The sequence below is a fragment of the Clarias gariepinus genome, chromosome 20, assembly GCF_024256425.1.
Source record: "Clarias gariepinus isolate MV-2021 ecotype Netherlands chromosome 20, CGAR_prim_01v2, whole genome shotgun sequence".
Lineage (NCBI taxonomy): Eukaryota > Metazoa > Chordata > Actinopteri > Siluriformes > Clariidae > Clarias > Clarias gariepinus.
The window spans coordinates 26,258,083-26,264,374 of record NC_071119.1 but is presented as its reverse complement, the minus strand read 5'-3'; positions in this window follow the sequence as shown (position 1 = coordinate 26,264,374).

The window sequence follows — 6,292 nt, the reverse complement described above, 5'->3', positions numbered from 1 at the left end:
TAAAGAAAAGAAGAATGAAATTTGTTTATTCTCTTTAAGGGCAGTAAAGTATTTTAGGTTTTGATGTGGCGTGGTTAGTTTATCATCTGTATGTGTCTGGTTTCAAAACCTAAATGTTTTGCCTAATATTTATGATTTTGTTATTAAAAAAGTTAATGAAGTCCTCACTATTGTATGATGTTGTTGTGGAGATTTTTGCAGTGGTCTTGTTTCTAGTTAATTTAGCTATGGTATTAAATAAAAATCTAGGTTTATTTTTGTTATTTTCAATAAGAGTGGAAAAATACAATGTTCTAGCATTACTGAGAGCTTTTTTAATATTTCAGGATGCTCTCCTCCCATGTAATTCAGAATACTAACAATTTAGTTTGACGCTATTTGCGTTCTAATTTCCAAGTGGATTGTTTTAAAGTGCACGTGTGGTCATTATACCAGGGAGCGAGTTTCTTATCTCTAATCATTTTCCTTTTAACTGGAGCTACATTATCTAAGGTATAAAGGAATGTTGATTTAAAATATTCAGTCGCCTGATTAAGTTCTGTGGAGTCAGATGGCGATTCAATCAAAGTTGATATCTCTGGGAGAATATTGATAAAGGTCTGTGTGGTATTTGATGTGAATGTATGTTTAATGTGGTAGCATGGTGCTGTGTGTACATTATTACTATGACACACTTTAATTGAGACGAGACAGTAATCTGGAATAGTTTTGGACTGTAGAATTGTGGTGATATTTTTCACACTTAATCTGAAGGATTTTATTAAATCTAAAGTGTGACCTGCTTTATGAGTGGGTCCTTCCACACACTGATTTACTTCTTCTTCTGGATTCTCAAAATGAATATTAAAATCTCCAGCAATTTGTCTACAGAGCAATTCGGAGTACGGCCTTGGAGTTCTGTAAATGATAATAAGTGGGTTAGACTGAGTTCACTTTATATTTTTAGCTACATTTTTTATGTTACTATAGAGAACTTCAAATGCATTAAATTTAAGTCTGTGTTTTTGTACGATAGACAAATTATAATTGTAAATAACTGCGACGCCTCCTCCTCTACCAGTTAGCTGATGCTGGTATATGTAGGCGTGGCATGGAGGCAATCAGCCTGTGGCACTGCTGAGGTGTTATGGAGGCCCAGGATGCTTTGATAGCGGCCTTAGGCTCATCCAGAGTGTTGGGTCTTGCGTCTCTCAATTTTCTCTTTACAATATCCCACAGATTCTTTACATTTACATTTACACTTACATTTAGGCATTTGGCAGATGCTCTTATCCAGAGCGACTTACAAAAGTGCTTTAATGTTTACATAATTGGATACATACTTACACTGGGTTAACTAGGTTAATAACTATGGGGTTCATGTCAGGAGAGTTGGCAGGCCAATTGAGCACAGTAATACCATGGTCAGTAAACCATTTATCAGTGGTTTTGGCACTGTGAGCAGGTGCCAGGTCGTGATAAAAAATGAAATCTTTATCACCATAAAGCTGTTCAGCAGATGGAAGCATGAAGTGCTCCAAAATCTTCTGATAGCTTGCTGCATTGACCCTGCCCTTGATAAAACACAGTGGACCTGGATGTTTCTACTCCAGACTCAGTCCACTGCTTCCGCAGGTCCCCCAAGGTCTGGAATCGGTTCTTCTCCACAATCTTCCTCAGGGTCAGGTCACCTCTTCTCGTTGTGCAGCGTTTTCTGCCACACTTTTTCCTTCCCACAGACTTCCCACTGAGGTGCCTTGATACAGCACTCTGGGAACAGCCTATTCGTTCAGAAATTTCTCTCTGTGTCTCACCCTCTTGCTTGAGGGTGTCAATGATGGCCTTCTGGACAGCAGTAAGGTCGGCAGTCTTACCCATGATTGCGGTTTTGAGTAATGAACCAGGCTGGGAGTTTTTAAAAGCTTCAGGAATCTTTTGCAGGGGTTTAGAGTTAATTAGTTGATTCAGATGATTAGGTTAATAGCTCGTTTAGAGAACCTTTTCATGATATGCTAATTATTTGAGATAGGAATTTTGGGTTTTTATGAGCTGTATGCCAAAATCATCAATATTAAAACAATAAAAGGCTGGAACTACTTCAGTTATGTGTAATGAATCTAAAATATATGAAAGTCTAATGTTTATTAGTACATTAAGGAAAATAATAAACTTTATCACAATATGCTAATTTTTTGAGAAGGATATATTAATCTCCTGATCTGTGATAGTTTCATTAACAATAACTGTTTTAGATGCGAGAGATCTAATATTTAACAGTTTTCGCTTTAGATCAGAGGTGCTGGCTGTGTATTCAGTGACTCTATAAATTTGTATTTGTATGTCTCTGTATTAATTAAATTACTAAAACAGACTTTCTGAGTCTTTCTACATTTTTGCTTAGCTTGGGGAACAGACACAGTCTCAATATGATAAACCCTGAGTGACGACTCTATGCAGCTAGCAGACGGTTGGTTTAGCCTGTTTGTCTGCTCCCTAGCCTGGTCTCTGTGTAGTCATCAATTAACTAGGCTCTTCTGAGAATATGTGCTATACTACAAAAAATTAAAGGGCAGCACCTTCCCGAGTGGGATGGACACCATACCGCCCTAACAGGCCAGCTTTGCCCCCAAAGGTCTTCCAGTTGTCTATGAAGCCCACATTATTTTCTAAGCACCACCTGGTTCAGCGACCAAAACCTGCTGTAAGCTATGTCACCACATCGCAGGATGCTCTTGATGGTCTCTTTATAGAAGGTGGTGAGGATCGGTGGTGGAAGCTGGGCCTTCTCAGGAAGAAAAGATGCTTTGTTTTTTTTTTTTTTTGCAGAGAGCTGGTGTTAAGGGACCAGGTGAGGTTCTTCTCCGGATGGACACAGAGGAATTTTGTGCTGTCAGTGATCTCCACAGGGGAGCCGTTCATGCTTAGCGGAGAGTGGTCACTCCATTTCCTCCTGAAGTCAACAACCATCTCCTTTGTCTTGTCGACATTCAGAGACAGTTGTTTTCTTTACACCAGTCTGTTAACCTCTGCATTCCTCCTTCATTTTTGCTATTGAGACCCACCACGGTCATGTCATCAGCAAACTTGATGAATTGATTCGAACTGTGTGTTGCTACACAGTCATGCGTCAGCAGTATAAACAGCAGGGGACTAAGCACTTGGGGGGCTCCGATACTCAGTGTGGTGGTGCTGAACGTCCAGTTCCCGAGCCGTACTGACTAAGGCCTTTTGGTCCAATTACAGTGGGAGGTGTTCAGGCCCAACAGGCTTAGCTTCCCGTTAGGGGATGTGTGTTGAATGCTGAACTGAAATCTATGTACAGCATTCAAATGGTGTTCTTATTGTCCAAGTGTGTGGGGGCAAGTTGGAGTGTGGTGGAGATGGCATCGCCCGTTGAATGGTTAGGACGATGCGCAGTGGGTCCAGTGAGGGGGGCAGCAGGGTCTTTATGTGTCTCATGATGAGCTGCTAATAGCACTTTTTGATAATGGGTGTGAGTGCAACAGGACGGTAGTCACTGAAACAGGACACAGAAGACTTCTTCAGCACAGGGACAATGTGGGTGATCTTTAAGCATGTGGAAACGACGGCGCTGCTCAGAGAGATGGTGAAGTTGCCGGTGAGAACATCTGCCAGCTGTTCAGCACATTCTCTGAGCATTCTGCCAGGGATATTGTCTGGTCCAGCAGCTTTATATAGGTTGACTCCGCATAGAGTTTTCCTCACATCAGCTGTGGTGAGACCCAGCACCTGGTCATTTGTAGGATTCAGTTCACTGATTTTTGCATACAGTTCCCATAGCACTTCCTTAGCATTAGTGCTAGGTGGTACACCTAATGTACACTCTGATAGTGTAAATGGTGGTAAATTCCCAATCACAATTAAAAAAAAATTAAAATAAACTTACCTAAAGCAACTTATTGACATTACTTTGTATAATTAATGATAAATAATGAATCCATCTGTTTTTAGGTCACTTTGTGTTTTTTTATTTTTTATTTTTTTGTAGATCAGCTACCTGAGAAACATCTAATTAAATGATCTTATACTCTAGCTTTCTTTTATGACAAGCCACATTTAAGTGGAAAACTACAAATGTAAATTTTCAAAAGAAAATGAAAACATATCTTTTTATGTGTTTAGACAAGGTGGCTTAAACAAGGACACTTGTATCTTTTTAAAATGAAAATCACTCTTTGCCATGTGCGATGCAAATTTCTGTCTATTTGTTTGCTTTTTTAAATTCTTACAATTGATTTGGATAAAAAATGTGCATAATAGGAAGCAATTCATCTGTTTAGCTACTTCATAAGTAAAGATTTTTTTAGCACAGAGAGCACTTTAAGGTACTCAATCAGAATTACCATTTAAGGTAAGTTTAGATGTCCAACATTTTAATTGTTTGTTTTATTGTTAGAAATAGTTGTCTGCTCAGTGCCTAATATAACTCTATTTTTTTAATTAAAAGTATTTTTGTAGTTTTTGTGGTAGCGTAAGTTAACCATATGTGGTAAAGTTGCATTTATTAATTTTGAATGTCAATGTTATATGTTGTTTATTTTTACCCTCAATGAAACTATGAACTCGTAATCTGAAATAAATATTCAGAGAAAATTAGAGTGATCTACAGTATTTAACCCTGAGAATCATAATGTCTGATTGCACAGTGTTTGTGTTTGTATTTATTCTTTCACTTAGTCAACATCCACTTTGTCTTCTTTAAGTTGTTATGACCAAGGCTACAGATTTTTTTGGGCTCTGTATGAATTCTGACCTTGTCGTTAGCGTCGTTAGCTGCTCCCTCCTGATATTAACGCCTTGTTAATGCCTTGGTATCAATTCATAAGCCCCGTTATCGAATCATTATTAATTTTCTTTTTTGGTATATTACATGTTAAAGTCCTATGCACAATAGAAATTTCTTAATCTAAAATATCTGTGATTTCATATCATTTCTGTTAATTTCATTATAATGTCAGATGACAAATTTACTATATAATTTTTATTCCTAAAATATTTGTGGCACAGCTGCCAACTTTTCAGAAAAGCTTGGAGAGAGACTTTGAAAATAAGGGCGTTGGTTTTAAGTGCATGCGACGCTCGGACCGTGCACCTTACACTGCATTGGTCAGGCTCTATTAGGATAGAAAAAATTACAATATTTGCATCTGCAAGAGTTGGAAATGACAACATTTTATTTTTTTTTCTCCACAGATACTTGTTCATCATGAAGCATAATCTTTTTTTCTTCCTGTGTCTCAATGGTAAGTGTGTTGAATCTACCTTCTTCTCAATAACAATAATAATAATAATAATAATAATATGATTAAAAATATATTATGATTAAAAATATTACATGATTAAAAAATGTGGCATGTCATTTTCTTTTTCAGTCCACATTTCACCCCTCTGGTTAATAAGTAGATGCTTTATTTTAAAGATGAGGCCAAAGAATTATTATAATATTTCATATAACAATATTTTCCAAAAATATTGCATAAAAACAATGCATAAATTGACTGTAATTTACGTTAATCAGGAGTGTTTAGGGAAAAAAACTACATGTAGTAAAATGACTTTTATTCTGACAGTTTTCACCAACAGAACAAAAAACATTTGTTCCGTTGGTAAAATGTAATAAACAGTGGATTTAATTGAAAATTTAAGGATTTCTAACATCGCTCTAATATTTGTTATTTTAGGTATACTACTAACTACTGCCTTTCTTCTTAATTATAAAAGCATATGGATGAACTTGTGGAGTTTAGAGGACAGGTCAATCATCATTATAATTGCAGTTTTTTTAAAACCGTTTTAATGGTGACATGTACTGTATACTGTCAAATTTGTTGAAATGCTTTAGTTTAAAAATGAAAGCATTCAACAAATCAAAATAGAATGTAACACAAAGGCATGAAAGGGTTTAAGAGAAACAGAAAATACATTTAGAATGTTTGAGTTTCAATAGTGTGAGCAAGTGAACTAAATATGATACTAAATGTCTGACCAAGCAAAAATAAAATGCCAGTGTGTGTCAAAGCATTTTAATAATTACTAAAAACTTTAAGCAAGAAAAAATACAATTTAAAGATGCATGCAAAATATTTGTGGTTGATGTAGAGGTTCAGTGAGTAAAAATAAAATTGCAATGTGTACGAGAGTTTAAGTGAGCTGAAATTAATCGTAGAATTAATAAAGAAGAAGGATTAAGTGAGCAAAAATCAAATTTGAATGCATGTGAGAACTTGAATGCTTCCAAAAGACTTCAGTGAGTAAAAGATAAAATTTGAATGCACACTGGGGAATATTTCTC